At 32.9% G+C, this 11556-nt stretch overlaps 1 long non-coding RNA gene across 1 annotated transcript; it reads right to left on the bottom strand.

Moving 5' to 3' along the window:
* Window positions 1-3864: 3864 nt before the first annotated feature.
* Window positions 3865-4515, bottom strand: LOC141640670 (uncharacterized). Its single transcript, XR_012543109.1, has 2 exons — window positions 4229-4515; window positions 3865-4142 (listed from the first exon to the last, which is right to left on the bottom strand). It is a non-coding gene; the product is annotated as an uncharacterized LOC141640670 (long non-coding RNA).
* Window positions 4516-11556: the final 7041 nt, after the last annotated feature.

Here is an 11556-nt window from a genome sequence, read left to right on the forward strand (position 1 = left end):
TCACCTTCCTTCACTTGTTCTTGAGCTTATAATGATGGATGATCCTCCTAAGACTCCAAGTTTAGAAGCCACTCCAATAAATTGCACCCAAGATTAATCCCAAAAATTCCTACTAATATTAACTAGATATGTAGTAGAAATATTACCTTAATAATACTAATAATCTTATATTACTACTTCTAGTAATAGATTTGGTGTATTAGTATTTATTGAGAGCTTTTATGAATTTTGCATGTGAGAAAGCTAGAGAGATATATGCATTTTCAAGCAAAAACAAGAAGTAATAAAATGAGCAACCAAATGCCCATTTTATCAAGCCAAAACCGGTGGCCTTGGGACAAAAGAGGAATCTTTTGTCTTTTGTTTTTACTCTTTGTTTGTGTAGGTAGTGTGTAGGGTTGAAGCTTTGTAAGATATGTCATGGATAAGTCACTATCACACATTTTTATAACAAAAAGAACAAGACAAAACAAGAGCATCTCTTGCTCTCATTTTGGCCGAAATAATGGACCCTTTATGGTCTATTTTTGCCTTTTGTCATTTGTCCCACAAATGCTTATAAGTCATATGTTCAACTATCTTACATTTTTAATTATTAATGTAATCATTTAACACTTAAATATTACAATTAATAATATTATATACACTCCACTTTTGAGTAGTATACTACCATTATATCAATATATAATGGGTCCCATAATTGCTAGTTAGTTAAAATTACAACTTCTTGTAACTTCAAATAACTAATTACCTCTACCTCAAAACTTATATTAATATCTCAACTAATTTAGTAATATAACACTTAATTACTAAATTTAATCTTTATTTAATCACATTAAAATAAGACGCAAAATTGCACTCCCATAATTAAGGAATTAATTAATTCGTATCGCATACAATTAATTAAATATCTATTTGGGCCTCATCCTATAGGTGTGACCTAAAGGGATCAACTGACCACCACCGTCACACGACAGTAATGTCAAACTCTAGTTAGCCAATCATTACCGATTAATGACGGTCGTCATTCGTATAAAGAATCATCCCTCACGTATTCTTAGTATGAGATTTAATTATGATATTAAATCATGTGATCGCACTATTGTTGAGGACACATTTCCCAACAATCTCCCACTTGTCCTCGACAAGTGTGCGTCACCAATTCTCTTGTCCTATTACAATCTCCCACTCAATGCAAGGTGTCTTGCAAGTCGTACTTATATTTGATCATATCTTGAGTGGTTTTCTCGATTTGGAGATTAACTGTCTGACCGGAATTATCTATCAAAGATACCTTCCGAGCGTGGCCACGCATTTCCAGTTATTTACTCCTCGAGTGGCCTTGAGATTTCAAACAACCCTGACAAGGGGTGGACAATTCCTATCGCCCTATTCCCTTCGTTCAGCCACAGTCCATCATAACCCAAAATATACCCAGTTTGACCTCGTTTAAGAAATCGTAGAGTATAAATCAAAGCTAATCAGAAGTTGTGCCAACTTGGGCGAATAGTCTCTAGTCAAAAGAATTGACTCATAAGAATACTATAGTAGCTCTTGCCACGACCAGGCTTTTGAATTACCAACTCTATAAGCGGTCACTTTGCTCGACGATTGTCTCATATAGTCTGCCTATGTGATCGACTAGTCATCCCATATGACTCTATGGCACTTGAACTTGCCATCAATCGCATCACACTCTAGTCACTTCGAGACGTCACCTCATATAAGTAACTAGGGGCGAATACCATGTCAATCCAGTTCACTTTAATGGGGTTCAATTTGTCTCTACAACCCATTCGGATACGACAAAGTAGCGGGTGAGTTTAATAAAAACTCAAAACGATAAATGTGATTATCACATATGAATAGTCAATACACTATTACTACTTCATATTCTATAATCTCTAGTGTATTAAAACACTAGTTAAAATGCAATACAAGCTTGGCAAGTGGATATACCCGATATCCATATATTCCAACTTAATTAATTTCTATTTCCTTCCATTCAATGTCATCTCTTAATAACATGAATTTCTCTAAGTATATGTCCAGACTTCATACTAGACCCGAGTTCTTTATCTCGAAAGAAGCTCCCACTGTTATCACATAACATATGATGAAGTCATTTGTAGAGAGATTCACTCTTCATCCCTACGTTGACCATTTTATCACAATTTACTTAGATTCCTTTTGTAGAATTTGCAATGCGCAAAACTAAAACACATTTCTTAGTTTCTTACTCCTTTGTCAATAACATTTGCTTAGGATTTCATCAAATCCTTTTTAAGCTTGGAAACTAAAGTTGGTGCAACCCTTCAACACTTTAACTTAGTTTATGATCCAAACATGTGTACAAGTCATCAATTGTACTTTAAGGCTTTCACAAGCCCATCTTATGAATTAACTTATTATTGACTCATAATGTACCCAGCAAATGGTACATCACAAAGAAAAGGCGTCTGTTGGCATACATAATCGTTCTAATGGCGGAAACATTAGTAATCGATTTCATGTAATCAACAACTTAATGGGTTCAGTGAACGACTATGATTCCATCATAGTAATTCCACTTTCATCATCATGAATAAGCCATTCAACTTTGTTGATGTTAAAAAGATACGAAAGAACTTATCTTCATAAGACTCTCAATTCTATGTCAATTTACTCTCACATAGATTCAAAATCTAGAATACTTTGCATCCCTTTCCAAGTCTCCCAATTACTCTTAACAGAAGAGAGCATTGGTATATTATTCTCAATAAGTCATATGTTATCAACAGATAAGACATGGAGAAACAATTATAGCTCCCACTTAACTTCATGTATATCATGATTCTTCAATCATGTGAATGAAACAATTCACTATAATCACATGAACGAAAAGTATAATCCTTTAATGCTAACTTAAGACCATCTTGTGATGACTTAACATAGCTACGCATAATATGTCAGGATTCTTAGATCTTCATCTAAGGTTTTGTGTTTTAAACACTTCCTTCTCTAAATTCCCATTTTAGAAAAGCGAATTATATTTGCCATTCTTCAATATAATGAAATGCGGCAATTTCTAACACAATTTATTTTGATCAACATCTTCATGTAAATCTTATGCATTTGTGTACTCTGGAGTTCTATTTACTTTTAAGGAGACCCGCGCCTTAAAGTAAATCTACTCTTGAGTAACAATTTTCGGATTGTAATGCTTCGGCTCGAATGTAACATGGTCATAATACTATCACTTTCACAAAGTAATATTTTTAAACAATAAGACATGTTCGATAAACTCCCACTGAACTATGCTCTCAATCTATCTTCATAGACTATAGTTCAATACCAACTCCCACTCTATAATTCTATTACTTTCACAAAGTAACATTTCAACTAAAAGAGATGTTTGTGACGATTCAATCTACTCCCACTCTATCTCTCAGAAATACACCTGATTTTTATGAGAGATAGTTTTGTGAGTCACAAATATATATTTAACGGAATATTAGGAGTTTTCCAAGACTATATATTAACTTTCAAAAGGCCATCCTTACATGGCAGCTAGATAATATACGAGTCTTATCCATGTCATCTGTTTAATAGACTCTCTATTCTAGATATCTCACGGTTGACCATCCAATTAGAATAATATGTCCATTTGGTATCGTGAATTCCCTACTTGATGAATTCAAAAATTCATTACAACTCTTAGAATTGATCTTATATAAGTAAGTTGTTACTTTAAGTAACAAAGACATAAGGAGAATCAGATTCATAGCTTATGGACATATAATGATCCCATCATCATAATCGTCTACTTGATCAATTTGAGTTGTTTATCTAATGTTTCTATACGCAAGTAATTAATGATGATGATTTTAGAACAAACAACATAATAAAACAAGTGATTTGGGTTGAAAACCAAATCACCAATATCCAAAATACAACCCGTGTTTAAAGGATACAAACCAATTTCCAAGTCACACGAGGAAATCAAAATAGTTCTAAAACATGAAATTCATCATAAAATTAAAGACAAAGCAAATTTAAAAGCCAAGCTTCCATTGATTCATCACCATGGTCGGCTACTCTAGCTTCCCTCGTGATCCTCTAGACTTGCTTCTCCTTGCCTTTGTCCTTGCTAGGAGGGGGCCCTATTTACAATAAAAAGGGTAATCATCACAACTTGTATCACATACTAATTGAGATTGAAACATAAAAGATAGGGATATTTATATACCTACTGGAGTAACCTTTCCAGCTTTGATGTCGCCAAGATACTTGGAACAGTTTCTCTTCCAATGTCCAACTCCACAACAATAGTGGCACTTGTCCCCGGAGGGGGCACTGTACTTGGGCTTGGAGGTGCTAGCTTCATAAGTCTTAGCTATGTTCCTGTTGGGAGTTCGCTTCTTTCCCTTTTTCCCGCTTTTCTTGAAAGTTCCCTTGCTCTTTTGATTAACATTGAGCACATCTTTGGTGGTGCTAACACTTAGCCCCATGTCCCTTTCGGCTTGCACAAGAATTTTGTGCAACTCATCAAGAGAAACTTTCTTATCTTGCATATTAAAATTCACCCGGAATTGAACATATGCTTTGATTTTGCTTAGGGAATGAAGAATTCGATCAATCACGAGTTCATCGGGAATTTCCACCTTATGCATTTTCAAGGTCTCAACATGCTCTATCAACTTGAGCACATGTGGGCTCACCTTTTGGCCCTCTTTGATGTTAAGATCAAAGAATGCGGAAGCCGCCTCATATTGAATGACCCTAGGAGCTCGTGAAAACATGTTCACAAGCTTCATGTAGATCTCATGAGCGGTGCTAATCTTTATAGCACTTCGTTGGAGTTCGGCCTCCATAGCAAAGATCAATACATTTTTCATTGCGGCCGACTCCTTTTGGTAATCCTCATAGGCTTGCCTAGCGGCGGACCTAGTATTAGGTGGTTCGGTGGGAGATGCCTCGGTAAGGTAACGAAGCTTGTCGTCACCTTGCGCGGCCAAGCGAAGTTGTGCATCCCAATCGGCGAAATTGGACCCATTCTTTTCTAACTTACATCGATCCATGAAGGATTGGAGCCATGACACATTGGAAAGCGGGGTGGAACTAGTGGATGCGGACGCGTTTGAAGTTGCCATTGCAGTTGATTAAAACAAATTTTGACTACAAAATAGGAAATGAAGGAATTTAATTATCATCTATCATTTTAATAATACTCGTTAATTTAACTACAAGTATTGCATTTATATAGTGACCTCCACCCAACTACATAAATGATTCCGAGATCCAAATTCACATTAACTTGGGCACGGTGAGCCGATTCATCCCTTATTAATATAACTCGGTAGATTAACCTTTTAATCGATTCTACTTTTAGAACTCTCGGTCGATAAAAATTACTCTAATTCTCATCTTTAGCCCGGAACACATGCGACTACGGTCAACAATACTTCTGTTGAGCTCAATCCAAATTTCGATGTAATAACTTTTTACTACCCCACTTCGCCAACGTAACAAGGTTTGTATTACGGTGAAGCCGGATTAACTCCCTTATGAAATTGGTACTTCATGGGTTTCTACTATTTGGTAAGGCTTTATCTCAATTATTATATGTGAGAGGTCTTGTCAATTTATTATCTATCACGTTTTAAGTGAACTAAAGCGGTGAACTACGATAATTATAATTGACACGGTCGATGACTCGATATGATATGCATGTGTTGTTATGGCGATTTGGCAATGCATGCAACATATTAAAAGAAATGCAAAGCAATAAATAAAATTCCTAGTATGGCCTTCCTAAAATAGAAAATCAAATAATCTATTACATATTCGGAAACCAACTCCATTGGTCCCTTGAATCTTCAATTGGCACGCCTTCCAAGACACCGTCTTTGTCGGATCACCTTTCCGAATGGCACCGTCTTTGAAGAAGCTCCATAATTACAAATAATAATAAAAATACAAAGCTATTCCTATTATACATTTGTAAAATGGAAAAACTAATGAAATAAAAATAAAAATAAAAGTGATACGAGATCACATTAAATTACAACCGAATCAACATTCCCTTTCATTACGGGTAATATTGATTAAAACTAAGGCCATACTAAGATAAAATTACATAATTCAAAATTATATAAGTAAAAGACATTCAACAATTGAAATATGCAGCATTATAATATGTATCTATCATGCAAAATCATGTGCCAAATCGCCCTATTTAACTTATGTCGTACATTTAACCCGGTTTCATGGAAATGCGTGATAATAACCATTTAAAATCACTAATTAATACTTAAATCACATCTAAGCTCAAGTTAATTATCCTAACACATTTTAGGACTCAAAAATCAGTCATCACTAAATTTTTGACAATAATTCAACTTGATTTAATTTTATGCTCATTTTTGACCTTAAAATCATCATTTATATGTAATAAATCCAAATTAAATTATAAAAGTTTCAAAATTTGAATTTTAAATTTTTGAACATTCTGGAATAATTCCATGACCCTCATAATGTCAAAAAACATGGTTAAAATTTTCGAATTAATTTTGAGAAAATATAGTTGCATTTTATCGGTTTTATCTCATAAAATACATAAAGTATCCGAAAATTACTCCAATAATTTTTACAACTTTATATCTGATTAGTGGGATATTTATGCAACTTAAAATAATTTTCTCAAGCCATTTAATACGTTTTAGCTAATTTTTGCTAAAATAGTCACTATTTATGCCATTTTTACTCAAAAATCCATAAATCATGCTAAAGAAGATATTTAAATCTAGAAATTTACATACTCTCTGTAAATCTTGCATGTGACATCATATTAAAAGATCATGGCTTAATTCGAAATTTTACTATTTTTAACCATTTTACCTCTTTTAATCCATTTTTATCTCATAAAAATCATAAATCATGCAAAATTAATCAAATTAACTCGTCCTTTTACACACAACTTGTAAAATATGCATGTGAGGTCATATAAATTATTCAAGGTCAGAAACGAAATTTAACTATTTTTAGCATTTTAATTCCCATTTTAGTCATAAAAATGTAATAAAATGACCAAAAATCCTTAAAATGAGCAATAAATTTCCATGAATCATAAAAATGACCTAAAAACATTTTAGGACCAGAATATATAACATGCATGGTGATTTCGTGGCTTATACTTACAAATCACAAATTTTTAAGTTTTATATGTTAACTTTTTAACTCGGAAAAACAATAACCGATTATGCATGCAACATCCTTATGCTCTGATACCACTTGTTAGGTTCATATACCTATTATTAGACTCCTCTAATAGTGAATTAATTAACTTGTTAATTATTTGTTCTTTAGATCTAGTGCATGCATAACAAAATGAAAGATTTATAAGAAAAACAATGTTCCTTACATTGTTGGTTGGTTCGAAAATTTGGGCACAAGTAAGGTCACCTTCCTTCACTTGTTCTTGAGCTTATAATGATGGATGATCCTCCTAAGACTCCAAGTTTAGAAGCCACTCCAATAAATTGTACCCAAGATTAATCCCAAAAATTCCTACTAATATTAACTAGATATGTAGTAGAAATATTACCTTAATAATACTAATAATCTTATATTACTACTTCTAGTAATAGATTTGGTGTATTAGTATTTATTGAGAGCTTTTATGAATTTTGCATGTGAGAAAGCTAGAGAGATATATGCATTTTCAAGCAAAAACAAGAAGTAATAAAATGAGCAACCAAATGCCCATTTTATCAAGCCAAAACCGGTGGCCTTGGGACAAAAGAGGAATCTTTTGTCTTTTGTTTTTACTCTTTGTTTGTGTAGGTAGTGTGTAGGGTTGAAGCTTTGTAAGATATGTCATGGATAAGTCACTATCACACATTTTTATAACAAAAAGAACAAGACAAAACAAGAGCATCTCTTGCTCTCATTTTGGCCGAAATAATGGACCCTTTATGGTCTATTTTTGCCTTTTGTCATTTGTCCCACAAATGCTTATAAGTCATATGTTCAACTATCTTACATTTTTAATTATTAATGTAATCATTTAACACTTAAATATTACAATTAATAATATTATATACACTCCACTTTTGAGTAGTATACTACCATTATATCAATATATAATGGGTCCCATAATTGCTAGTTAGTTAAAATTACAACTTCTTGTAACTTCAAATAACTAATTACCTCTACCTCAAAACTTATATTAATATCTCAACTAATTTAGTAATATAACACTTAATTACTAAATTTAATCTTTATTTAATCACATTAAAATAAGACGCAAAATTGCACTCCCATAATTAAGGAATTAATTAATTCGTATCGCATACAATTAATTAAATATCTATTTGGGCCTCATCCTATAGGTGTGACCTAAAGGGATCAACTGACCACCACCGTCACACGACAGTAATGTCAAACTCTAGTTAGCCAATCATTACCGATTAATGACGGTCAGTCGACTGTATAAAGAATCATCCCTCACGTATTCTTAGTATGAGATTTAATTATGATATTAAATCATGTGATCGCACTATTGTTGAGGACACATTTCCCAACATCAATATGGCTACTTGCTAATTATTTCTTGAATTCGATTTTGAAACAATTCATCATACTCAAAGTATATGAAGTGTTATACATCATTTCCTATTTAATTGATCTGGCAGCGAAAGCAAATGAAATCAATCAATATGTTCAATTTAATTGTACTAGTCATGAATCTTATCAACATAAGACTTCTTATTGACGCTAATATCCTGTGGATTTATCTTCATAAATCCGGATATTAAAGATGTATTATATTTCTCCAAAGTCTTAAATCATTCGCAATGATCAAAATGTCATCCACATATAAGACTATTAAAATTTCCGTAACTCCCACTAAACTCCATGTATAAACACAACTTCTCGACTTATCGAGAAAAGTTTTATAACATGATCAAAACATTGATTCCAACTCATTGATGTCCTACTTAAGATTCTCTCTTAAGTTTCACATTATCTTAGGATTGCAAGAATCTACTAAACTCAAGACATGTATTGAATACATTCCTTCTTATTGAAGAAGTGGGTTTTAGATTCACTCGCTATATATCTCATAATGAAATATAATCCCTTTGCAACCAATCAAACCTTGAAATTTGTCTTTATTAGTGCAAAACCCTTTGTCACTAATCAAGCCTTTTATTTCGGATTTTCATGGCTCTAAGCCTTTTATTGAGCTGTGACTTAAACACTCTCATGTAAGTCATTTGTTGATTACTTTTCAGAAGTAATCAACTTGAATCAAACAATTTCTTTTGTAAGTTATAAGCTCTTTACTTTCTTAAAAGTAGCATGAATTCATCATCTTTAACAAGTGACGAATTTAACCTCCTAGGTTTTAAAGAAACAATGTCTTACACAAAACGTCTTACAAAAAACGTCTCATGTAGCCAAGAAAGACGAGTTTCCTGCGACATAACATTCTTTGTGGCTCTTGAATAATTTCTCCCACTCTGTCTTCTAGAAATAAACTTATATTTTAGAAAGACAGCTTCACGAGCCGCAAACCCGTCGTACTCGTGATAATTGCAAGGGAAAAATGAGCATTTGTTTCTTGTGAAAACTTACAAACATGGTACCTTACAATTTCATATCTCATATGATTCGTTTTAGTTTTAGTGGAAAAATAATTTAGACAAAATGATAAAATCCCCAAAAGGATCAAGTAACTCAAAGTAACTTAATTGAAGTCCAAACCATATCGAATAGCGTTTGATTTCTTATCCAACCACACATTGTCCTATAATGTGTGTTAAGAGAGATTAACTTGTGATACTATATCACAATTCATTTGGCTTATATCAAAGTCTTCACTTTGATAATCCCATCATGACTAAATCGTGATTCTTTGAACCTTTAAACTTCTTCAAAGATTTCTCTATTTACCTTATTAAGTGAACACATTAGTGTAAACTTAAATCGTTGGTAAAAGAAAATGATCAACCTATTTTGGATCAATGATTTACAACCTCGATCTCCTTTTCAACCAAAAGGCACGAGACATTTTGCTTTGAATACAAGATACGCATATACCATAAGATCTAATGGTTTCAAGAGTACTCGATAACTCTTTGCGTTCATCATTCCAAAATCTAAGGTTTCATCTTAGGTTACCAATTTGAGTCTTGCATCATCTTCATGATATATTATTCTAGTTTGGTTTAGAATATAATCACCTTGATAATGGGCTAGCCATACATCAAATTATGGTGTATAGGGTCACAAAAGTGAAACCTGTTTTGTATCTTAACAAGTTTATATTCTTATTTAGAGTTTATGCATTTAATAGTCACAATTATGTACAACTTTAAATCCAAAAACTAGATTGAGTACACAATTACTCTATCTCTCGACATTATTGTTGCTAGTCGTCATATTCTAATCATCTTATGTGTCGAATACAATGATGAAAACCTCCACTGGTTTCTAATATTGACGAAGTAGTACTAGCAAAATTTATGTTTAATCAAATAAACATTTAAAGAAGAAGGTCCCATTAGATGTCCCACAACTAACTTGTTGATTCTTCAATAATTTGGGGTAGTTTCCTTTCTAGTGTCCAATATTTAAGACAATGGAAACTTTATCGGTCGGGATTGATAGGTTTAGTATCGTTATTCTCAATAACTTTACCTTTGACATTACCTTGTATCAATTCCATTCTAATTTTACTTCTTGAACCTCGTCCTTTTCCTAACGGTTTAAGAGAATGCTCCCACTCATTTCAATGAGTCTTTGCTTTGAGAAGCAAAATTGAATTCATGAAGATTACTCTTCATTTGTTCGTTTTAGTCTTAAAACTTTTATTGAAGTGGTTGCGTTATTTTGATCAATTTTGATTTCCAACAAATCTAGTTACCAAAATTAGAAATAATTCATTGTAAGTAGATGTGTTAGTCAAGAATCAAAAACCTGTTTGATAATGAATAACTTTTATCTATACTCTTTAAAAGAGATCCTTAGCAATGGTTCATTTGAGGTTTTAGAAGCAAATTCATATTTGTCTTTAGTTACGATGTTTTAATGGAGATTTTGAAAAATCGAAATGATATCGTATATAAATTGTGGTAAAGAAATAGAACAATAGGATAACGGAATAATGAAAACAAAAACATTTGTCGTTATAATAATACGTGTAAATAACAAGTAAAGCATTTACATAGTGACCTCTACCCAACTATGATAAATGATTCCAAGATCCAAATTCATATTAACTTGGGCACGGTAGGGCCGATGAAACCCTTATCAATATAACTCGGTGGATTAACGCTTTAATCGATTCTACTTCTAGAACTCTTGGTCAATAAATTATATTAACATTTATCTTTAGCCCGGAACACATGCGACTACGGTCACAAATACTTCCGTTGAGCTCAATCCAAATTTTGAATAAATGTGTCCATGATCCAAATCCACATCAACTTGGGCACGGTATGGCCGATGAAACCCTCATCAACATGAATTCGGTGGATAGACATTTATCACCCACTTCCCCTACGTAAC

The sequence above is a fragment of the Silene latifolia genome, unplaced genomic scaffold, assembly GCF_048544455.1.
Source record: "Silene latifolia isolate original U9 population unplaced genomic scaffold, ASM4854445v1 scaffold_96, whole genome shotgun sequence".
Taxonomy (NCBI): Eukaryota; Viridiplantae; Streptophyta; class Magnoliopsida; order Caryophyllales; family Caryophyllaceae; genus Silene; species Silene latifolia.